This window comes from Salmo salar, chromosome 29 (genome assembly GCF_965601325.2).
Source record: "Salmo salar chromosome 29, fSalSal1, whole genome shotgun sequence".
NCBI lineage: Eukaryota > Metazoa > Chordata > Actinopteri > Salmoniformes > Salmonidae > Salmo > Salmo salar.
In genome coordinates, this window is record NC_138319.1 from 22,518,590 (window position 1) to 22,544,857 (window position 26,268).

Here is a 26,268-nt window from a genome sequence, read left to right on the forward strand (position 1 = left end):
TGATATAAGCTTTCCACTACAGCAGAGTGTAGGATCATGATATTTTTGTTATGAGCAATTTGGTGATCCTATAGTGGTATTAGTGCCCACAGCTGGGCATTAGGGACTCCCCTGGCAACAGTTCAAGTTGGAGCTCTTCCATACAACACATACAGGTACACACATCCTTGAAGCTTTGGAATAAAAACAGAATCTGCCAGAGACCATGGTAAACACTGTCAATGTGCAATGGTGAAGTCTCCCGAGTGGCACAGCGGTCTAAGGCACTGCATCTCACTGCTAGAGGTGTCACTACAGACCCTGGTTTGATTCCAGGCTGTATTACAACAGGCTGTGATTGGGAGTCCCATAGGGCGGCACACAATTGGCCCAGCATCGTCCGGGTTAGGGTTTGGCCGGGGTAGGCCATCATTGTAAATAATAATTTGTTCTTAACTGACTTGCCTAGTTAAATAAAGGTTAAATACAAATAAAATAAAAAATAAAGTGTCGGAATTCAGATATGACGTCATTGTTGGAGCACTCTTCGCAGATTTTTTAAACTATGGCACACGACATGGTTCAATGCGCTAATAAATCAGCATAACCTACTTTTTCGGTTTGCAGGCGTCTTGGAGCTAGAATTGGGATCATTTATACTGTGCTAATGCCGAAACAAAAAAAGAGTAACAGAAAGCAATGTACAATATGGCGAACTTAGCAAACGAGCGTATCTTTATGCACCGCTGCTATTAAGAACCTGAATCCTGACCTTCAGTCTGGTGAGGATCTTCAGGGGGCCATCTGGGTCCATTTCCATTTAGCCAGATTGGCTTGATTATATTTGCGATATCCATTTATATTAAAATGCCCCAGCATTTATGATCTATCAAATTATAAATCAGTTTAGACTCCTCAAAATGAAGATTCATAAAAGTAACTTTAGTATAGATTACTTAGCGTAAGTTTCTGTATTTATTTTCTTAGTCAACCTTGTGTTCTGTTTCGTTGTGTTCTTGAACGTAGCCCTGTCTTTCATTTTTGTTCATTGGTTTCACCTGTGTTAGTTACTCACCTGGTCTCATCAGCTCCTTATTTAGTTCAGTTCCTTCTGTTTGTGCCTTTGTGAGGTATTGTTCGTTTTAACTCTAATAAGCCTTTTCCTAGCTCGTTTGTGAGAACCAGTTATAGCCTTCAGTCCTAGTTTTGATTCACCTGCCTGTTTGCCAACCTGTGATCACGAAATAAACACCTGCCTCGCTCTGCGAGTGAATCTACACCTTTTTCTCACTGAGTATTCATTACACTTAGATTGCAAGTTGAATTATGAAGCCAGCAAACATTATTAAATGTACAAACATTTCAGGTCATATTACCAGATCAAACGACAATGAAACCTCCTATGAAGAGCATCCATGTTTTTTAATATGCTAAAAAGTTATTATTTTATGAAATCATTCGTATGACGGGCATATGATCAAATAGCTGAAAAACCAACCCTAAAATAAAACATAAAGAATAGTAAATAAAGATCCTATTTTTTTCCTTTGATGTATTTGACTTGTCGTTTTCCAAGTGAAGATGTTATATCATTGACTACCCGGGACACCTTCCCAAAAGCACAAGGCATGCATCGGTAAATGACAACCTATTAACGTAATCCAATCTGATGTATCTGTGTTTGAATTATAATCTTTGCCATGGTCTGACTTCTGACTGTCATCTCATCTCCCCAAGTTCCATACCTGCCTACATGTACATACAGTGCATTTGGAAAGTATTCAGACCCCTTGACTTTTTCCACATTTTGTTATGTTTCAACCTTATTCTCAAATTGATTAAATTGTTTTTTTTCCCCCTCATCAATCTACACACAATACAACATAACTGGTTTGTATAAAAAATAGGAAATATCACATTTACATAAGTATTAAGACCCTTTACTCAGTACTTTGTTGATGCACCTTTGACAGAGATTACAGCATCGAGTCTTCTTGGGTGTGATGCTACAAGCTTGGCACACCTGTATTTGGGGAGTTTCTCCCATTCTTCTCTGCAGATCCTCTCAAGCTCTGTCAGGATGGATGGGGATCATCAATGCACAGCTATTTTCAGATCTCTCCAGAGATGTTCGATCGGGTTCAAGTCCGAGCTCCGGCTGAGCCACTCAAGGACATTCAGAGACTTGTCACGAAGCCACGTCTGCGTTGTCTTGGCTGTGTGCTTAGGGTTGTTGTCCTGCGCACTCTGGAGCAGGTTTTCATCAAGGATCTCTCTGTACTTTTCTTTGTTCATCTTTCCCTTGATCCTAACTAGTCTCCCAGTCCCTGCCACTGAAAAACATCCCCACAGCATGAGGCTGCCACCACCATGCTTCACCGTAGGGATGTTGCCAGGTTTCTTCCAAACATGGCACTTGGCATTCAGGCCAAAGAGTTCAATCTTGGTTTCATCAGACCAGAGAATCTTGTTTCTCATGGTCTGAGAGTCCTTAAGCTGCCTTTTGGCAAACTCCAAGCAGGCTGTCATGTGCCTTTTACTGAGGAGTGGCTTCCATCTGGCCGTTCTACCATAAAGGCCTGATTGGTGGAGTGCTGCAGAGATGGTTGTCCTTCTGAAAGGTTCTCCCATCTCCAAAGAGGACCTCTGGAGCTCTGTCAGAGTGACCATCAGGTTCTTTGTCACCTCCCTGACCAAGGCCCTTCTCCCCCGAATGCTCAGCTTGGCTGGGTGGCCAGCTCTAGGAAGAGTCTTGGTGGTTCCAAACTACTTCCATTTAAGAATGATGGAGGCCACTGTGTTCTTGGGGACCTGCATTGCTTGCTGTTTGGTGTTTTAGGCTGGGTTTCTGTATAGCATTTTGTGACATCAGCTGATGTAAAAAGGGTTTTATAAATACATTTAATTGATTGACCTTCAATGCTGCAGAATTCCTTTGCAGTTTTGTCACACAACACAATGCCACAGATGTCTCGAGTTTTTAGGGATTGTGCAATTGGAATGCTGACTGCAGGAATGTCCACCAGACCTGTTGCCAGATAATTTAATGTTCATTTCTCTGCCATAAGGTAATGGCAACGTTGTGAACAGAGTGCCCCATGGTGGCAGTGGGGTTATGGTATGGGCAGGCATAAGCTATGGACAACGAACATAATTGCATTTTATTGATGGCAATTTGAATGCACAGCGATGCCGTGGTAAGATCCTGAGGCCCATTGTCGTGCCATTCATCCGCCACCATCACATCATGTTTCAGCATTATAATGCATGGCCCCATATCGCAAGGATCTGTACACAATTCCTGGAAGCTGAAAATGTCTCAGTTCTTCCAAGGCCTGCATACTCACCAGACATGTCACCCATTGGGCAACTTTGGGATGCTCTGGATCGACGTATACTACAGCTTGTTCCAGTTCCTGCCAACATCCAGCAACTTTGCACAGCCATTGAAGAGGAGTGGGACAACATTCCACAGGTCACAATCAACAGCCTGATCAACTCTATGTGAAGGAGATGTGTTGCGCTGCATGAAGTAAATGGTGGTCACACCTTATACTGAATGGTTTTCTGATCCACACCCTACCTTTTTTTAAGGTATCTGTAACCAGATGCATATCTGTATTCCAAGTCATGTTAAATCCATAGATTAGGGCCTAATACATTTATTTCACTTGTAAGTGTAAGTCTTGAAATTGTTGCATGTTGCGTTTACATTTTTGTTCAGTATAGCTTCCTCTCAATTTTTATTTCTCGTGTTTTTATTTATTTTTTTGATTAGTTATCCTATTTGACATTGAATACTGCATTGTTGGGTAGGGTATGCAAGTTAAGCATTTCACTGTACTTGTGCATGTGACAAATAAAACTTGAAACTTCAAAGAAGAGAGTGGGTAGATGGTTGGCTGTTTCGTCATAGCCCCCCTCCCAACCCCACTTGGGGGAACTAATAATCCACATAACAGATTAGTAGGGGGATGAAAAGGAAATGGTTTGGAAGGTTTCCAGACACTGAGCACTCTGACTCAGAGCCTTCAGTAAATTGGAAGTGTTGCCTGAGCGGCGCCGACTCCAAGTCTCATTTACTGTTTGATGCATTTCTGTGTAGGCCAATCTCACTCCAACTGGCAACCTGTTTTTCGAACGGTGAGCCAGCATCCTGCAAGTGGGACTAACGACATTAAGTAGCACTCAAGAGCAAATTCTAGCAGTTTTAGGTTCATGTCTTGCTATGTGTAATGATACTCATAATGCTATTCACATGGAACTATTCCACAGCAGAGAGTATATGGCGGCTTGTGGAATTGCACCCTGTAACACCCTGTTGCCGTACTCTTTTAAATCACATTTTTATTTGATGCATGCTATCATCATCAGGTCAAAGAATTCAACTATAAAAACACTTGGGAAGCAACTACATTGTGAATGGATTACAACAAAAAAAGTGAATGTCTTACATTCTGATGAATAGAATTTCTCAACCCTATCAGTACTGTTTAACACGTGGCTCTATAAAACAAAATTACCCTTACAAGCGAAAAGTTATTTCACCACTATGCAGTACCTCTGCGCTCCATATGGCCCCTTCATATTAAAGCAGTAATGCTCTCTGCATGCTGATGGGAAGCCTTAGTCCCAGAGGCTTCAGCTCCACGCCTGCAGACTCTCAAGGATATTGTTGTTTGTTAAGTGTCATCGCCGGGTGAGCGCCTGGGCAAGGACACTGAGGAGCTGGAGCTTCACAGATACACAACGACAACCATGGTGGTGTCCATTCGGCACACTAACGCAAAATGTTTTAAAACATTTTGCAACGGAAAACTAAAATGAGAGTTTGTTATTGTACGAGTCCAGGTAGGCCCTCCATGTTTCAGTCTGTTTTGTTACGTTTAGAGTCTAATGAACACGACCCTGACCACCAATGAGACGCCAGTCAACTCCGAGGTATGACTCATTACCACAGACTCCTAATTATCGGATGAAAAATAGACGGAGATTCATTAAACACTCGACTGCTTCTGACGTGCGGGGCAAGTCAATCACTGTTTAATCAGGAACTGAATTTTAATGACTTTAAGTATGCTTCAAGAACCAACTGTCAAAACAAAGATGGTAAAGGTAAAAATTAAAAGGCAAGGAGGAGGAGCAGCTATGGCAGAGATAAGAACATTGCATTTGCTTTTTTAATTGTTTTCAAAGCCAGACAACAAACTGTCTTCTGAAACGTGTTTAGTCTGAGCTCAGGCCAACCATGCAAAACCCTTTGTTGTGTTAGTGTTACTCTGGATAAGCCTTTTTTTTCTGCCATAAGTGCTTAATCCATGGAGGTAGTTTTCTCTCCACAACTGGAAGGAAAATGTGACTGTTTCTCCTGTGAGGCTATTCAGCACAGCAGCAATCAAGGCATATTTCAAGATTTCTTTATTCAGATTAAAAGCTTCCATGACGACATGTTTCAACTGCAAGTCTTTCAGAACAAATATAGTAGAGTTGTCATGAATGAGGGTGATGCTGTACAATTTTCCCTTCATTTTGGAGAGACTAGGCCTTTTAAGCCTAGTTGTTACTCTTGCTGCTTTCACATTGGATTTACAGATTTTGCCTGTAAAAAAAATGGGGTAATGTTTATATGACCCCCTTATAAACAGGCCCATTTTTACCACCTTCTTGCCTGCATATGCCTTTTATGGCGGCATGCTGGGGATGAGTGGCAGTAGTGGTGTGAAGATGTGGGTGGGCGTCAATTTTAATAAATCCATTGAGAATATACACCATCAAAAATAAATGTAATATATTTTGTTTAATTATGTTATGTCCAAATGAAGTCAATAGTTCATGATTCTGTTCATTAAACAGACAAGACACACCTACCCCAATCACAGTCAAACACACATATATTTTGTAGTAAGAATATAATGGAAAATAACAGAATAAAATACAAATAATATTTTTCCCACACAACTTGAAACCGCTGTATCTTCATCATGATACCGATGGAAAATAATAGCAATCCTATTTTCAAAAGTATGTGAGTCTCGTGTTCATATTTCACAACCTATGTGGGCTTTTGCAGATGTCTATACGTGATCCAGCCAAATAATAGGCCTACACTTGATTTAGGCTACATTATTACATGCTAAATGTTTCTGATCATTGATAGATGATCACCTCCACTTATTTGCCCAGCCACAAACCAATTAACCTAATAGCCTATACAGACAGAGATTCAGTGAAACAAAATCACATTGATTGAGACAAGTTAAGACACACTGAGACAAGTCAGTGGTCTCAGGCTTTTGGTCAGGAGGAGGCCTAGGCTACTAAGTGACTGCGAGGGAAGAGCAAAATAATCCACTTGTTAATCTACCGTAATTTCCGGACTATTAAGCGCACCTGAATATAAGCCGCACCCACTGAATTTTTTAAAAAGTATTATTTTGAACATAAATAAGCCGCACATGTCTATAAGCCGCAGGTGCCTACCGGTACATTGAAACAAATTAACTTTACACAGGCTTTAACGAAACACGGCTTGTAACAAAAATAAATAGGCTTTAACGAAACACGGCTTGTAACAAAAAATGTAAAATTAGCAGTAAGCTTTAGTTGTCTTTTTGCACTGAGTCAATTCCTCATGCTGCTGTTTCCAACATCTTATCATCGACTCATTAAGACCAAGCTCCCGTGCAGCAGCTCTATTTCCTTTTTCAACAGCCAGATCAATCGCCTTCAACTTGAAAGCTGCATCATATGCATTTCTCCGTGTCTTTGCCATGATGAGGGTGACAAAATGACTACCGTAATCAGAATGATGGGAAGTTTGAGAGCGCTCGATTTAATCTAAACAGTAAACAAAAAAGTTGTTTGACCTTAACCCGTTCGGCAATTTCATTGGTCTAATGAAAGCTTCATGCTGCCAAAAAACTGAGCACGTCACAGAATGTGTTTTTTTGGAGAGAAAAAATTGAAAGTGGGAAAAATCCATATATTAGCCGCGTCATTGTTTAAGCTGCGAGGTTCAAAGCTGGGAAAAAATTTGCGGTTTATAGTCTGGAATTTACGGTACATAACATGCTGGCAAAATGTTCTAACAAATGAGCCAACTGGACAAGTTGATCATGAGCAGCACTCACCTCAACTTAGCTAACATTTCCCCAACTAACTGTAGCCTAACCAATATCTAAATGGAGATTCAGTGAAAAGTCAAATCTGACATTGATTTATCAAGACGAGTCCCCACGCTTGTCTCAAAGTAGCGCGATGGTGGTGTCCCAATCAAAACGGTGCTGAAATTATAATCTAGTTGACCACACGCGGGTAGGCTATTGCTTCAAATTTATTACAATGGTTAGATGACTTTGGGGTTTTCGTAAGCAACAATTTGATACATGCCTTCAATTGCATTAAGTTTCTGTCATTCAGTGATATTTATTCCCACAATAATTCTTTATGGATCCATCCAGTTGTGGTTAAGAAAACGGTGCATGCTTAGTGGTGGGCTACATGACAAGTGACATGCCAAGCAAAGTTTAGAACTGGCAGGAGGATGGTTAACGGGTGCTGCCTAGCAACCATACACAAGTTTAACGGCGTAGTGCCTGCCAATGCCACCTCAGCATTACGGTTACGTTTCATACTAAGCCGTAGGCAGAAGTTGACCTAAATGATTACTAGGTTGCTAGGCGGAAAGAAAAGTTTCAGCTTTGATACCGGCAATACCTTTCAGATATAAGGAAAAGGCGTAAAACATTTGCCGGTATGGTAAAGTTGCCGTAAAAACGTCTTAGTGTGAAAGGGATATATGTAACATGGGTTTGGTACTGTAGGCCTACACAGCAATGTTTAACTAAACATATGAGGCAATCTTCAGTAAAAACAGAGATCTGCACCACATTCTACACCAATAACATCTAATCAAGAATTCTGTTTCAAATCCAGGGTAAGTCTTCACAAGATCCAAAATGGAAACGATGCTCAGCTGAACACAGTCGGCCCACAACAGCAAGAGAAATATCCATTGAATAAGTAAGAACTCCACAAAGACCTAATTATTTTGCAATCAAAGACAATGTAACAGCGCGTCTCATAATGAATTCATATTTCAACAATGGCGAGCTCTTTGTGAATCTCTTCTAACAGTGTTTACAAAAGGGTAAAAGGAGGGGAACGAGTAAAATTAGGCTACACTGTGATGTTGACAGAAAGTTATTGGGGCAATTAAGCTTTCATATCATGGAATTGCTAAACTATGCTTAATTACACAGTGTAAGGATCCAAAAAGGGATACAAAACTACATCAAATCTCATCAAATCTCTTAAATTCTGTAAAAACAGTGTTTATTCCTCCTATTATCCAATGAGACAAAGTCAAATATTTAGTCTCCAAAAGATTTCAATGTTCTACTGAAGATCACAATCATTCTAGCCTGACAGTATCGCACCAGTCAGTAAAATATTTAGAAACCCATCACATCGCCAATCACACTTCAGATGTGTGTGTGTGTGTGTGTGTGTGTGTGTGTGTGTGTGTGTGTGTGTGTGTGTGTGTGTGTGTGTGTGTGTGTGTGTGTGTGTGTGTGTGTGTGTGTGTGTGTGAAACGAGTGAGTGAAACAACGGAAGAGAGAAGATGAAGGGAGCCCTGAATCATATTATCACTGGCTGTTTTGACAGGCAACTTAACCAGCGCGCCGGAGAAGACATGATAACGGCTGTTTCCTGAGAATATATCCGCACAACACTAGGTTCGTTTAGTTTCGTAAGTATTCTCTGTCCTGTTATTGATGTGTTGCTGATCGGACCTGTATATCCATCTGCTGCCAGCAGGTTATTTGCATAGCCATGTTCTAATGTGAAGAGGTAGTAAGAGAGATCTAAAGCAATTTATACAATGGGTGGTTTGGAATTCCCATTGTTAGATCCTGCCCATGATATACTAGACAACATACATATGGCCAGTACATTCATAAAAATTGCCATTGTTTATGTCGTTACCTAGCAACGCACTACTACTTTTACAGATCCACTGCCCAGCCATGCAATTTATAAACTTGATATCCACTATGAAAAGCAATTAGAAATTATGTCTGACGTTTTTGTTGCAATATTGAAATTCGATCTCCACTGTGTCCCATAATAATGAATGTGTCGGGAGTCGGGACGAGACAGACAGGCAGCGTTTCTCCAGTCAAAATGAATCGGCATAATATTAATGGATATATACCAACAACAACAAAAAATCGATGGAAAAACAGGTAAAACTAAATGAAATGCAGCTAGTTTGCTGCCTTTCAGTCTGAAATGATTGTGTTAGCTGTGTAGTTGGCTAGCTACCAAGGGGGAAGAGCCTCCATAGCAACCATTTTTGTTTGCCCTAGCAACCTGCAAAGTTCTGGAACTATCAACCAGCACTTGAGTAGTTTTGATTTACATGGCAGGCAACACAAATAAAACTAACGACTAGAGAACACCTAAAATTGCACTTGACAATCAGTGTTAGTGAATGTAGCATCAAGTTTTGTTGAAAATGTTATAGTTTGGGAAAGAATATTGCTTTTTAATGCTGGTAACCCATTGTATAAAACCAAAAATATATTAAGAGTCCATGTGTTATGACATTTCTATCATGGCTGTTGTGGTCGACTCGGCTTCGCCTCGTGGCTATGACCACGTCACAGCCATGATAAAAATGTCATAACACATGGCCCTCTCATGTATTATTGCTTAAGTGATGGTGCTGTAGGGGTGCCCAAGGCTTGGTGGGCCACTCTCCTGGGTCAACCTATTAGCTACAAGCCTACATCATCACTTAGCCTATACAAAAATAAGCCCTCTGTACACAGACCATCTGATGTGTTAGCATGGTCCAAGCTTAGATGCACTATCTCACTGTCATCAACATTTAACAACATTCAATCAACATTCAACACCTCCCGGCTGCTCTTAATGATTATGCTGTTGCTTCACACCCTGCAGGATCAGTCCAGCCTATGACCAATCCGCCACACATTGTCCAAAACTGTGATTTAGCCAATGGATTACAGCTAATCTGTAGTAAACCCCCAATCCCTCGCCGCCAACGGCTTAGAGTTCGATTTCAAATTAACACAGTCACCTACATTGCTGTTGCACATTACTGTGCCTCTTTTGTCAAGGATGGACGCAAGAATGAAATGAAAAACACATTATTACATCAGTGACACCAAGATATATCTGATAAACCAGGAGGGTTAGGATCAATTTTGTTGACTACAAACTGTTGACAAAAACAGTGATACATTAACTACGTGTGGCCCATGTGGGAATCAAACCCACAGCCCTGGCGTTGCCATCACCACGCTCTAAGTCATTGAAATCACAACTATTAAAAAAATATAGAACAAGGGAGAAAGTGTAATATCTGAGGGACAGATTTATTCGCTAGACGGTGAGAAGGGAAAGCAACAAGCTATAAAACAACATGGCAGACAGGCGGAGAGACAGAAGCCAGTCCCAATGACTGGCCTGCTTTCCCCGTCCATCCTTTGTATGGGCCCAGCAGCTGAACTGGTATGTCTCCTCAGATACCCTTTCTCCTGCCTTCACAAGACTGGGCTCCATACAACCATCACACCACCATTAAGTGACATGCATGTTCCGCTACACTGCAGTCCCTGAAGCCTATTGGACTTCACCTACCATTAGAAATGCAAAGCTCACAGATATCTACACTGTAATTAAACTGACTGTACATGGATATTTACATGTCATTACCATGTTATAAGCCATGGTTAGGTGATAAAGCACCACTGCAGTGAGGCTTCTTCTCCTTGTCTCCTCTCCTTCATCTTTACTGAAAACACAGGCTAAGTCAAATCAATATGGAGGATGCACACCGATTTACTTTCACCTGTCTAGTTCTTGAATGTCACTGTATATGGAGGAAAGGAGACAAGGGGAGGATGGAGGACGTCACTTCACACTATTGAGATGCACCCTAGGAAACAGATATAGACTGGAGCAGTAGGTGCTTTATCTGCCCTCGCACCTGAGTCCGCCCCACACTGGTTAAATAGATCCTCAATTATTCACGACCAGGGGGAGTCCAGATGCCTCAGGCTAGCCGCCCGCCACAAAGCAGACACGTGTATTCATGCAAAGCCATACAACAAAGAGAGAGATGCCCTAACTGATAGCTACTGGCTAATGTGGTGTGTGGTAATCGGTAATCTAAGCGGGAAATAGCGGGGTGGTCGTGTGTGTGTTTGTGTGTGTGCGCGTATATATGGAGATATTGCTGATGAGTCAGTCACAGAGCAGACATGGCCCATGACGAGGAGGAGAGAAGTAGCTAAGCGTCACAGTCTAGCGACTGGTACACACACAAGCTTAGTCATACAAACACATATAGACAAGTGCACACCAGAGCTGGCTTCAAATACATGTGTATTTAAGTATTTGTAATTGAAATACTTCTGCGTATTTGAGTATTTTCAAAAAATGAGGTGCAGAATCAACTACTTCTATTAGTTATTTGAAAGTATTTTCAAATAATTTCCAATAAATAGCCAACAATTTGAAACTATTTTCAAATATGTGTTTCCAAATACATTACAGGACCAAACAATAATCCTATGACCAAACAGAACTGAGTTGAAATGCCTGGGAGTATTCACATATTTCAATATTTGTATGTGAAAATACTTTGAAATGTAAGTGAAAGTAATACAAATAAATATATAAATATTTGAACCCAGGTCTGGTGCACGCACGCACGCACGCACACACGCACACACACTTGTGAAGTCACACACATGCATGTATGTGCACACATACACAAACTCACAGGTACATTCACACAGAAACATGCAAGCATGCACTTGAGCTGGTAGGTTAAACCGAAGGTTTCGTGGACATTTACCAGATATCATTCACCACGATAAGTAGCCTTTACTAGAGATATGTGAAGTTTGAAATTGCTAATGTGTGACTGTTAATTGGACAATTGAAAGCTACAACATTCAAAGTAGTAGCAGTATTATTATTTGTATTTGTACTTACTCTTTTTTCTCACCAATTTCGTGATATCTAATTGGTAGTTACAGTCTTGTCCCATCGCTGCAACTCCCGTATGGACTCGGGAGAGGCAAAGGTCGAGAGCCATGACTCCTCCGAAACACGACCCCGCCAAGCTGCGCTGCTTCTCGACACACTGCTCTCTTAACCCAGAAGCCAGTCACACCAATGTGTCGTAGGAAACATTGTACAGCTGGCGACCAAATTCAGTGTGGATGCACCCGGCCGCCACCAGGAGTCACTAGAGCATGATGGGACAAGGACATCCCAGCCGGACAAACCATCCCCTAACCCGGACGATGCTGGGTCAATTGTGCGCCGCCTCATGGGTCTCCCGTTCGCGTCCGGCTGCGACACAGCCCAGGATCGAACCAGGATCTGTAGTGACACCTCTAGCACTGTGATGCAGTGCCTTAGACCGCGGTGCCACTCGGGAGGCCAATAGTAGTAGTTTTAAGGGGAATGTAAAAATAACTGTGGTGCACATTAATGTTATACAAAGATATTGTTAAATGTATCATTATCGTGATAATTCAGTCAGTTTATCATGATATGGATTTTTGCCCATATCGCCCAGCTCTAGTGTGCACACAAACACACACACACACACACACACACACACACACACACACACACACACACACACACACACACACACACACACACACACACACACACACACACACACACAAACATTTTCTTTGCCTGTGACAGGTTTTAAGCTATATAATGTTCGTCAGATCCATGCTAATAACATTCTAAAAAGGGAAAGCTAAAAAAAAGTTACGAAAAAACACCCAAATCTATTCAGCGAAGCCCTTCCAGAATCCATCACTGACGCATCTACAGAGGGCATTCACTCAGCAGGGGGGATGAATCACAAGGTATGTCTACGAGCTGAAGAAGGCACCAGGGACAATTACTGCAATAGAATATCTCACACAGAGTAGAAAGTAGTGGCTGTTTTTCTTGTGAGGCAATAGCAAAAACCTTGCCTCTATGTGCAGCCATGCGGGATCCGTAATTAAAAAAGGTCTTAACTGCGGCATTTTAAGATGGACTAGAATGCTAGGGCTGTGACGGTAATGGAATTTTGGATGACGGTAATTGGCCAGCCAAATGACCGTGGTCTCCGTAATAATGGTGTGAATAACAGACCAAAAAATTAGAATAATTTCCTCTCCTCCACTCCTGACTACATGTGCTGCCATAGATTATATTTCTGTGTTCTGCTGCAGCACCTCTCTGGCACCTTTCTCTGTGTTCTGCTGCTGCACCTCTCTGGCACCTTTCTCTGTGTTCTGCTGCTGCACCTCGCTGGCACCTTTCTCTGTGTTCTGCTGCTGCACCTCTCTGGCACCTTTCTCTGTGTTCTGCTGCAGCACCTCTCTGGCACCTTTCTCTGTGTTCTGCTGCTGCACCTCTCTGGCACCTTTCTCTGTGTTCTGCTGCTGCACCTCTCTGGCACCTTTCTCTGTGTTCTGCTGCAGCACCTCGCTGGCACCTTTCTCTGTGTTCTGCTGCTGCACCTCTCTGGCACCTTTCTCTGTGTTCTGCTGCTGCACCTCGCTGGCACCTTTCTCTGTGTTCTGCTGCTGCACCTCTCTGGCACCTTTCTCTGTGTTCTGCTGCAGCACCTCGCTGGCACCTTTCTCTGTGTTCTGCTGCTGCACCTCTCTGGCACCTTTCTCTGTGTTCTGCTGCTGCACCTCTCTGGCACCTTTCTCTGTGTTCTGCTGCTGCACCTCGCTGGCACCTTTCTCTGTGTTCTGCTGCTGCACCTCTCTGGCACCTTTCTCTGTGTTCTGCTGCTGCACCTCTCTGGCACCTTTCTCTGTGTTCTGCTGCTGCACCTCTCTGGCACCTTTCTCTGTGTTCTGCTGCTGCACCTCGCTGGCACCTTTCTCTGTGTTCTGCTGCTGCACCTCTCTGGCACCTTTCTCTGTGTTCTGCTGCTGCACCTCTCTGGCACCTTTCTCTGTGTGCTCCTTTGCTACAACACCCGGTTTGTTTCAGCAAGGAGCAACAACGCTTCGTCACGTTTTTAAGAGACCATGTTACCGCAGAAACTGACACAAATTCCTGACCGCCCCCTCTTCAGTCAGCTGTTTGTAAAAATAAATAACAAAAAAGGTTAAAAGGTTATGACGGTTATTTTATTTTCACGACGGTCTTCATCCATAACCGTCAGATACATGGTTATACGGTAATTGTGCCTGCCCTATAGAATGCATCTGCACGCTGAAAGCTAGACAGACAATTGCATGGAATCCTACAATCCTGTATGGAGGGTGGTGACTGTGAAATAAGCCTGCTCAAGAGACAGACTTCTATACTAGATGTTCTGTTTCTGGAACTGGGCCAATACAACATGCACACACATTCAGTTAGGCATGCCTCAGATAAGAACAGCATGAAAAGAGGGGTACTCATCCACAGTATACTGATAGACAACATGATCTACAGTAGCTAATAAAGCCTAGATCTGGGCTTGCTACATCCAAAGCTGTGCTGCATTGCTATTGCTCAGTATATAACTCAGTATACTACTCAACTGACTAACCTAGTACACACTGTACATGTTTGTGAGAGAGGATGATAATTCTGTTCTTAGAGTTTGTCTGCTGTTTTGGTTTGCAAGTTCCCTCCTTCACCGCGGGCATGCAGCCAAACCTGACAGATCTGCTGTGGGAACACACACCCACACACACACACACACACACACACACACACACACACACACACACACACACACACACACACACACACACACACACACACACACACACACACACACACACACACACACACACACACACACACACACACACACACACACACACACACACACACACACACACACACGTTTTCAAAGCTCCAGACTTCATTCCTCGTCTATTGGGCTGTTTTTCAGCCATTCCCCTGCACAGTATCTAATATGACAGAGACTATAATTGCTTTGCTGAGCAAGTGGGCTCTAGCTCTGGCAGTCTCTCAACACAGACTTTTAGGAAGATCATCTTTAATGATGTCTGAAACCTCAATCAGACTTTTACAGTGGACTCAACGTGAAGAATGGGCACACTTTGCTGAGAGAAAGCCATCACAGCACAGCTAGCCAAATGAGCAGCACTGAGGCGGAGTCGAACCTACAGCGGACACTCAAAATGCCTCAACTCGGGTGTTTCGACATAGTAGGCAACCCTATCATCTTAGTTAAGTGGTCAAAGTGGTCAAAAATAAACAACAATAGCTTCTTAGCAAAGAGCAATTTCTCAAGAAAGAATTTTGCTCGGACTGTCTGGGAGTGATGTCACCAGGCTGGCCAAAACTCCATCCCACCAAAACAGGCTGAAACTTCAGACAGTCTTTTCAAACAGCTCATACACTAAAAATGCATTATCATCATTTTCACAATTTCACAGTATTATTCCAACCTCATAGTGTGGAAACATATATAAAACACAGGGAAATCAAGTTTTTGACTCCACAGACCTAGCACTCATAAAAGGCAGGAGAAAAGCGTGTTTTTTTCATGAACAGCCATCTAATACCCATTTGCATTCATTATGTAAGCTGTTGATGCAGCTGTATAGACACTGAAAAGCTTTTTGGAAGACATCTGAGTGTATAGATACATTTAAAAGTCCCAAGCTAAGGATACAATGGTTTACCCACTCACCACTAAATACATAACAGGCATCATTCCACAGAGAGTGGTACATTGTTATGTTAGGTTATGTCATTAGTGCTGCCTCGTACTTTTCTGTTACCCATGCTCACTTCCTGTTTTACACAGCACTCCCGGCTATTAGTGAAACCTTTGGCCGTGGTATTAAAAATCCACTGTAAATGCACTCAAGGGAAGACTTGACAAATCATCCAAAACTAGGATTTGATAAGAAAATATCAAGCAAAAGATAAGCTACTTAGTCATACCCTGTCAAAGTGATTATCATTGCGACCGCATGACTTGGAACAATGATCTTTCAAACCCTGATATAAAAGGCCGGAGATAGAGGAAGGAAGAATATTGACTCAGGAGATTAGCTTTTGTTTATGGCCCATTACAGCAGTAAAAGAGAAGTGCTTTTGAGGCCAAAGATTTCAGACAACGGTCAATGAACAAACAAATCATCGATGACCATTATTTCTGTTACAGTCAACGCGCAACACTCATCACACAGTGTATGATAAGGACCTAGCAGCACTGAGTTAACTGAGACCTACCCACTGAGCACGGTAGTCAGTTCAATGTTCACTTTTGATAGAGATTTGATAAGACTGGTCAACAAACAACTGAACGAGTTCAAATATTGAGGCCAGCTATAGCACTTTGGTTTTAAATTGGGTACAAAAGGCAAAAAAATTCTGTTGATAACTGATTTGTTTTCCATGTTGGTAGAACTGTAAAAACACTGTAATAACAATGTAACACGATTAAAATAACTATGTGAAAACAACATTGAATCCACCTGTTTGCACACAGTGGGCACTGGGTAGGCTACATCTGTTTTCTGAGCCTGATTTACAATGCAACTGACATACAACTGGGCCTGTATTCCCAGTGTCTCACAGTAGGAGTGCTGATCTAGGATCAGGTCCCCCCTGCCCATGTAATCTTATTCAATATGTTCTAAAAGGCTAAACTGATCCTAAATCAGCACTCTTACTCTGAGACGCTTTGTGAATACGGGCCTCTATCCATTGCAGTTTCATTCATCACATTTAAAGCCCCTCATCAATACAACATAGTCCAGGGTGAGGGATGCTTCAATAAGTCGACCTTTAGTTTAACATAGGCACAAGCAATTGGTTAAAGGTAAAACAAATGAACAAAGTGTTGAATCATTGAGTAGACCAGTGTATTGTGTATGGAATCAACTTTTGATCTTAGCCAGTGTGAGATGTAGCAGATTTGTAATTACAGTGAGAGTATCAATGGAAAAATATCAAACAAGATGTGGAGGCCTGCTCCCCGGGTACTGCTGGTGTAGACTGGCATAGTTTTGAGTGTTAGTGTCTGTGTGTAGCATTTGTGCCTGCATGTGCGCGTTTGTGTTAAAGCTAAGACAGTCAAGCTTTTTTGGCCTACCCCGGCCACCCCTAACCTGGACGATGCTGGGCCAATTTATTTTATTTATATATATATATTCATTTTTTCCTCCACATTTTCAAACAGTCCATTTATATTTTCCAACGGGGCTATACATTTGGGTGAGGTTTTTATCTCGCATGAGTAAACTCGTTTCACTGCCAAAAATCTAATATTCAGCGAAATAACAGCACAATGTCAAATACAGGAAGCCTAGTCAAATAATGAACATCCAATCACATTAACCGTTACTTTCTCGCGGGAATTTCACTAACAGTCTGTATGTAGCCAAATGTAGCTGCTGCTCATTCTGTTTGCACGAAAATTGATAAATGGTTAAAAAAAAAGTAAGGCCCGCGTCCATAGAGACACATACCAGCTCTACTGATAGTACTGCTACTACCAGCAGTACTACACCTGCACCTGTCGACGACACAAGTTGTTCTGCTTCCATGAACACATCCAATGCTAGCATCAGTAATTCTACATTTGTTGTTAGCCCAGCTAGCATGGACACTGACAGTTGTGAATCTGATGCAGCCGAAGAGCTACTGCCCTTACCCAGGAAAGCACCGAACAACAGACAGGGACGTTGGACCATCGAAGAGGCGCAAATATGATGAGAACTACATTGATTTGGGGTTCACTTATATTGGGAGTAGTGCCTTTCCTCAGTGACAGTGTGTTATATGTGCAAAAGTACTATCTCACAACTCAATAAAACCTTCACTCTTACGCAGACATTTAGAAACAAAACATGCCAATTTGAAAAATAAGTCACAGGAGTTTTTTGAGCGAGAATTAAGACGACTTTTGAGTAGTAAGACATGTATAAAAGCAACAGATACCATTAATAAGAAGGGGCTAGAAGCGTCTTATATGGTGAGCTACCGAGTGGCTAGGACAGGCAAGCCCCATACTATTGTGGAGGACTTAATTCTTCCTGCAGCCGCAGATTCGTTTTTGCAACCTTCCGATTATTAGTCCAACGCTCTAACCACCTGCCTTACATTGCACTCCACGAGGAGCCTGCATGGCAGGCTGACTACCTGTTACGCGAGGGCAGCAAGAAGCCAAGGTAAGTTGCTAGCTAGCATTAAACTTATCTTATGAAAAACTATCAATCTTAACATAATCACTAGTTAACTACACATGGTTGATGATATTACTAGTTTATCTAACGTGTCCTGCGTTGCATATAATCGATGCGGTGCCTGTTAATTTCTCATCGAATCACAGCCTACTTCGACAAATGGGTGATGATTTAACAAGCGCATTTGCGAAAAAGCACTGTCGTTGCACCAATGTACCTAACCATAAACATCAATGCCTTTCTTTAAAATCAATACACAAGTATATATTTTTTAAACCTGCATATTTAGCTAATATTGCCTGCTAACATGAATTTGTGTCACTTCTCTTGCGTTCCGTGCAAGCAGTCAGGGTATATACAGCAGATTGGGCCGCCTGGCTCATTGCGAACTGTGTGAAGTCCATTTATTCCTAAGAAAGGCCGTAATTAATTTTCCAGAATTGTACATAATTATGACATAACATTGAAGGTTGTGCAATGTAACAGGAATATTTAGACTTAGGGATGCCACCCGTTAGATAAAATACGGAACGGTTCCGTATTTCACTGAAAGGAAAAACGTTTTGTTTTCGAGATGATAGTTTCCGGATTCGACCATATTGATGACCAAAGACTCGTATTTCTGTGTGTTATTATGTTATAATTAAGTCTATGATTTGATATTTGATCGAGCAGTCTGACTGAGCGATGGTAGGCAGCAGCAGGCTCGTAAGCATTCATTCAAACAGCACCTTCGTGCGTTTTGCCAGCAGCTCTTCGCAATTCTTCAAGCATTGCGCTGTTTATGACTTCAAGCCTATCAACCCCCGAGATTAGGCTGGTGTAACCCAGGTGAAATGGCTAGCTAGTTAGCGGGTGCGCGCTAATAGCGTTTCAAACGTCACTCACTCTGAGACTTGGGAGTGGTTCTTCCCCTTGCTCTACATGGGTAACGCTGCTTCAAGGGTGGCTGTTGTCGATGTGTTCCTGGTTCGAGCCCAGGTTGGAGCGAGGAGAGGGACGGAAGCTATACTGTTACACTGGCAATACTAATGTGCCTATAAGAATATCCAATAGTCAAAGGTATATGAAATACAAATCGTATAGAGAGAAATAGTCCTATAATTCCTATAATAACTACAACCGAAAACTTCTTACCTGGGAATATTGAAGATTTATGTTAAAAGGAACCACCAGCTTTCATATGTTCTCATGTTCTGAGCAAGGAACTTAAACGTTACCTTTTTTACATGGCACATATTGCACTTTTACTTTCTTCTCCAACACTTTGTTTTTGCATTATTTAAACCAAATTGAACATGTTTCATTATTTATTTGAGGCTAAATTGATAGTATTTATGTATTATATTAAGTTAAAATAAGTGTTCATGCAGTATTGTTGTAATTGTCATTATTACAAATAAATAACAAAACAAAAAAACGGCCGATTAATCGGCATCGGCTTTTTTGGGCCCCCTAATAATCGGTATCGGTGTTGAAAAATCATAATCGGTCGACCTCTACCTGAAACAGTGGTTGTTTTCTCCCAAACTACAAGGCAGGGGGCAGCAACAGTGGAGCAGGCATAGCCAGGGTATTACAATCAAATATTTACCATGCTGAGTTGATACTTTGACTTTCATAGCACTTAAGCATTCATAATCATCCCATAAGTTTGGCTACATGAAAAATGTCTGTTCAGTAGGCATGAGTCATTCTGGTAATGGAGCACTTTATGACTGCTGCTGAGAAAGGAGGCTGAGTCTGAGTTATACCTGCAGATCAATAAGGATTATTTTTGCTTTTGTTGTATCGTATTGCAGGAAAATACTTCCCTGAGAGAACGAGACAGAGCGAGAGAGAGAGAGAGGAGAACCAGAGAAAACTATAACACTATTTGGCCCTAAACAGAGAGTACACAGTGGCAGAATACCTGACAGACTCAGTGAGCATTGCCTTGCTATTGAGAAAGGCTGCTGTAGGCAGACCTGGCACTCAAGAGAAGACAGGCTATGTGCACACTGCCCACAAAATGAGGTGTAAACTGATCTGCACTTCCTAACCTCCTGCAAAATGTATGACCATATTAGAGACAAATATTTCCCCAAAATTACGCAGATCTACAAAGAATTTGAAAGCAAACCCAATTTTGATAAACTCCCATATCTATTGGGTGAAATACCACAGTGTACCATCACAGCAGCACGATTTGTGACCTGTTGCCACAAGGGCAACCAGTGAAGAACAAACACCATTGTAAATACAACCCATATTTATGTTTATTTATTTTCCCTTTTGTACTTGAACTATTTGCACATAATACGACATTTGACATTTCTTTATTCTTCTGGAACTTTTGTGAGTGTAATGTTTACTGTAAAAATGTTTTTTGATTATTTCACTTTTGTTTACTATCTATTTCACCTGCTTTGGCAATGTAAACATATGTTTCCCATGCCTAAAAGCCCTTAAATTGAATTGAATAGAGAGAATGAGAAAGACAGAGAGAGAGGAGAGAACCAGAGGCACATCTGCCTGGCAGTAACTGAACTTTTCCCCTAGGGAATGGACAGAAGAAGCCCAACGATATAAATAGGAAGTATCAGCTGCACAAAAATGACAATAACAGCACGCCAGACCGAAGACTGACAGACATTTCTGTAGTATTTTAATAGCTTAGTGTTTCTAGTGCTGTGCTGAATGACATTTGCTGTGGTTAATCCACAGCTTTGGGGGGTTCGGAAGATTAAATACGAGACAAATACCGGTAGGTTAAACCCCAAACAGAACAGGCTGTCCTGAAAATAACCTTTCTGAACTGTGTTTCTTGAGTTTATTCACTTCCTTGCCAGAGCCAAAGGAAGGGAGGCACTTCGGCATCCTGGCTGTAGTCAATTCACCCGAATTCAACTCTCTCTGGGTCATACACGCAATGCCATTTGCTGGGGTAGGCTAGGCTAGGCATTTATAGCCTCCAAGGCATTTGGCAATCGCAAAGAAGCGTAACAGTTGTAACCTACAGTAGACTTAAATGTCCCACCATTTGTTGATAGGTGACAAGGGCAGACCCCTCCAACTGGTTAAATTCCTTTTGTGTGGAAATGTAGGAAGTATGTATTTGTACTCACCATGATAATTCATACAGCACATCCAGGTTCCATCCAGAATTGCATTCAAGTTGATCCAGAGTGACGTGGGGGGAAAAATGTAATAAAAGATAAGATGTCCAACACTCAAAGTGCAAAACATAACCAGCATAACCTTGAGATCAAATAGGCTACACCAGTATAACTTTTGTAAAACAGTAATCATGTAGGCTGCATCAATATTTGTAGGCCTACAGCAGTGTTCATTCCGAACTGCAATCAGAACAGGCGCCAAGGTTTTTGACAGTGGCACCCGCCTGCAGTGAAGCCAGCCATCTGTACACGACAATCACCGCACATCAACGTTCTTGACTGCAGAGACTGAAATCAAATATTTTACCTACAGCCTACTGCCAAAGACCGGCGTACTGTTGCAGATATTAATATATCCACTATTACAGTATGCAGGAAAATAATTATTCGCTGTTTCAAAATGAAACCATTCTACAGAGAGTAGCCTACAGCGACTGGAGAATAAATTGCAGATGTAGAATACAGTAGCCATATGTCTATCCACAAAGCTTTACGCACAGGATACTTAGTATCAACAACTGTTGAAAGCATGGAGACCTGATACAGTAAAATACAGTAGCCTAAAAGGAGAAATGGTCATAATTCAAGGGAATATATGGAATATTTCCCTCGCACGGAGGTGGGATATTGTTGTAAAAACAAGTCATTTTCGCAAATAATGAAATACGCATAAGGCAATAGAGTTCGCTCAAAAATGTTTAGACAACTTCTAATGGAAACACAGTAAAGTTTCAAAACACCCATCGATAGAGCTTCACAGTAAACACACTAACATTACTCACTGACCCAAAAACAATACGAACAGATATTAGGCTACTCTCATTAACATTAACGCGCTAAAGTCCGTCCCGAATGAACTATATAGGGTACTTAACTTGAAAACGTGTTTACCTGATTCCTGTAGGTATTTTTGTAGGTATTGTTGTGCTCATAGCCAACTGATACAATCCGCTCAGACAAACACCGTTATTTCTGAAATGTCTAGTTGGCGGGTTGCCGTAGCCTAAATGCAGTTCAGCAGAGAGTGCCTCACCTGCAAAACAGTCCTCTCGCTCTCCACAATAGAACCAAGCGTTCCACACATTCACGCCCCCTATTGCGCAATTAAGGAAACGCTTTAGGTCAATCCTCATAGGCCAAGGTTACTGTCAGTTAAACAGATGTGGGCTGGCTGTTGGAGCTCAATTCCAGTGGCTTTATTGAGCGAGATAAAAGCAGTTACTGTCCCTCTGGACTACTGTATTCAGACAAATGTCACTCCTGCTGACTAATGCAACGGCAGGAAGAGTAGTATCTGTTATAGCTATTGAAATGGAGGTGCGTGCACTACTGAATAACTACTGATTTTGAAGGAAATTCAGAGGCAAAATGCTGGAGTTGATCAATATAATTTTAGGGTATTATTAACAGGCCAACTGGCTTTGGGTATGACAAGTATTCCCTTTAAAGTGTAATACGAGTTACAAAGAATGTCACAGCGACACGTCAGTAGGCTACATGTTCCTAATAGACCTCAGACCACACGTATCTTTACCCGGTCCTTATGAAGGGTGTGTTCCAACTGTCTTATGAATTACTGAATGTAAACCTGTCACCTGGAATAAATGCCTCCCACCCTCTCCCACACACAGAGATATAATCTCTGGAAAGTAATTATTTATATTATGGATAACTACAGTATAGCCATCTAACTTGATCTGGAGCGTTGGTGTGTGCACTATTTTATTAGGGCATATCCACAGGGAGTTATGACATGTAAATGGCTGTAGTATTGTAACAGAAGGTAGATTCAGCTAGTGTGTGTGGTCCAGGGGCGGAAATCCCGGGGGGGTTGGGGGGGACACGACCCCCCCATCCTGGTAAAAATATGATTTGTCCCCCCCAATATATCACTGAAACATAACTATGTAATTTAAATAATATTAATAATACGCAATGAAAGCAATTGTGCTGATTATAGACACTTAATAGCGCGTTTTTAAGTTTCAAAAGATTGCAACCCCCCCACCCTTTGCCTCACAATGGTTTGATCCACTGCCAGTTCCTTAGTTTGCTAGGTAACAGAGAGGTCGTATCTACTGTCTGAAAGGCACTCAATGCACGTAACTGACGTGAGGTTAATCCAGTCAATCGCGCACACACACTAGCTGAATATGCAGAGCTAGCGCGCAAATATGAACTATTAAGCTAGCTAGTACCTATTCCATTTATGTGGCGTTGTCAAAGATGGAATCAGCATGCAGATGATGTAAGTTAGTGCTTCAAAGTCCCTGTGATAAGGTTAGCGATAAACTGAAATCCAAACTGAACAGAACTACACTCTCTTCTACCATTGTCTTAAATATATTTAATGGTCTCGTTGCAAAAGCTAAATTGTAGCAAGGGAACTTTTATTAATTTATTTTATTTCACCTTTATTTAACCCGGGTAGCAAAGATTATAGCAAACACCACTGAAACTGAATTGGTGCTCGCTAGCTTTGCAAATTCAGCTATTGTTGGAAGCCAGCCAATATGAAACAAACTATTAAAATTACAAAAGGTTGCAGCATATGTTGTGTAAATGGTGAACTCATACAGCTGTCAACTCTTGTCATTTTAATCCGTTTCACATTTGCTAGCTACCTTTTAGATCGAAGCCCAAATAGAATGATTGAAGATGATAGAAGCCCATCTTCTACTGTAAATAACCTACACACTGTGTGTGTGTGTAGCCAGCCAGCCAGCCAGGTAGAAAAATGGCAGAAGAATAAAAGACGAGTATTTTTCAATACACCAAAACGCATAGTAAGAACCCTAGTAGCCTAATATCTCAAAGACTAGTTGATAAAATGTTCATAAGAAAGAAATGAAATTCTAATGGAAATGTTTCACAATGATGTCATTAGGCAGAGCAGGCAACAGATGGCACACAGACAGCAGAGTTGGGGACAGATATGCAGGGACAGACTGGCAGAGACAGGGAGTCTCAGGTAAGTTTGTTGAGTCTTTGTTTGGCAACATTATGAAAGGTTCTCAATTTTTTTGACTTGTAAAATAGGAACATAATTGGAAAATGCCATGGATACCCCCACTCTCAACTTAAACTGGTGACTGAACTAAGATTTGTTAAAGGCAATGGTATTGCTGTTGTGATTAGTTGTGTAGTTTTGGCTACCGGTAGTTAGGAGTACGGCAAACACCTTATTTCTTTGGTTCCTCAATATACATTTACCATATTACAATGTAGGCTATGTGTTACAGCACTACTTTTGGTGTCCCCCTCAGGAATTGCTCTTGAGAAAATTTCATGTAATTGTCCCCTCCAAAGTTGATATCAGATTTTCGCCAATGGTGTGGTCAGATTGCAGTAACATAATCATTGGAGCACATTGTGCTTCACTGCCATTGCTTCTTAGACTGGCACTTTGGTGTGAAGTGGAATACTGGCTTCATGTGGCTATCAGTGGAAGTGCAGCTGAAAACAGCTTTCACACAGACAATTCTGATTTGTTTCCGAATGATATAGAACACAATGACACACACACACTTCATTAAAATGGATTTACAACATTAGCTAATAAATAAAGAGACCTGATATCAGTGATGTAAAGTATTTAAGTAAAAATACTTTAAAGTACTACTTAAGTAGTTTTTTTGGTATCTGTACTTTACCATTTACACTTTTGCTTTTACTTCACTAGATTCCTAAAGATGTACTTTTTACTCCATACATTTTCCCTGACACCCAACATTACTTGTTACATTTCGAATCCTTGGCAGGACAGGGAACTGGTCCAGTTCACGCACTTCTCAAGAGAACATCCCTGGTCATCCCTGCAGCGTCTGATCTGACAGACTCGCTAAACGCAAATGCTTCACTTGTAAATTATGTCTGAATGTTGGAGTGTGCCCCTGGCTATCCTTAAAAAAAATATTGTGATTTACACTTTTACTTTTAATACTTAAGTATATTTTAGCAATTACATTTACTTTGATACTTAAGTATATTTAAAACCAAATACTTTTACTACTTGGTGACTCACTTTTACTTGAGTCATTTTTTATTAAGGTATCTTTACTTTTACTCAAGTATGACAATTGGGTACTTTTTCCACCACTGCCTGACATTGAAGGCCTGATGTGGTAAGTCTTTCACATCATTTGCATATACAATGAAAGTATATCACAAGAGAGTATAGGCCTACCAGTCAAGTCAGCCATAAGATAGTGACTTTTTCCACATTTTGTTACATTACAGCCTTATTCTAAAATGGATTGAATAAAAAAAAATCCTCAGCAATCTACACACAATACCCCATAATGACAAAGCGAAAACAGATTATTTTTTTGTTGTTGCAAAAAACAAACAAATCTAAAACAGAAATACCTTTACACAAGTATTCAGACCCTTTGCTATGAGTGTTACGCAGAGTGAACACAGGGGAACCCAAGAGCGGACTCAGATGCAGAAGCAGGGATGAATGAACCAAAATGTTTATTGTACACAGAGAGTTAAGGAGTGCAGAACCGGGGTAGCTTAGATGAGTTGCAGAAAAACCAGAAGTGTAGAGTGAGGTTGGAGTTGACTGAGTTGAACAGGGTTAACAGGTCCTGAGGGGAATCCAAGGCAGTGGTGGTGAGTGAAGTCCAGAGCAAGGTGGTTGGTGGTGAGATGTGGTACAGGAGACAGGAGCCAGAGACAGAGCGGTACTGCAACGAGAGGACAAAACTGTGTAAGGCAGGGAAACAAGCACAGCAGGGCAACAGGATCTTGAGAACTGACAAAAGGCTATGATAACAACTGACTAAGCAGAGATTACAATCTGGCAGAGTGGAGGTGGCAGGAATGAGTATATGTAGAGGTCTTGATTATGGGACGATTTGTAGCTGGTAGGGATCTGCTCTGACTCCAG

General features: G+C 41.4%; 1 protein-coding gene across 2 annotated transcripts in view; it reads right to left on the reverse strand.

Moving 5' to 3' along the window:
* The window catches only part of LOC106590342 (band 4.1-like protein 3), an 83,418-nt gene extending 60,972 nt beyond the window's left edge, over positions 1–22,446 (reverse strand). The window contains exon 1 of one of the 2 annotated variants that reach the window (XM_014181257.3): positions 22,266–22,446. The gene's annotated coding sequence lies outside the window, so the exon portion shown is untranslated. Of the gene's footprint in view, positions 1–21,323; positions 22,239–22,265 lie in introns of those variants that run through there. The other variant, XM_014181245.3, reaches the window with a different exon arrangement.
* Between the last annotated feature and the right edge of the window lie 3,822 nt (positions 22,447–26,268).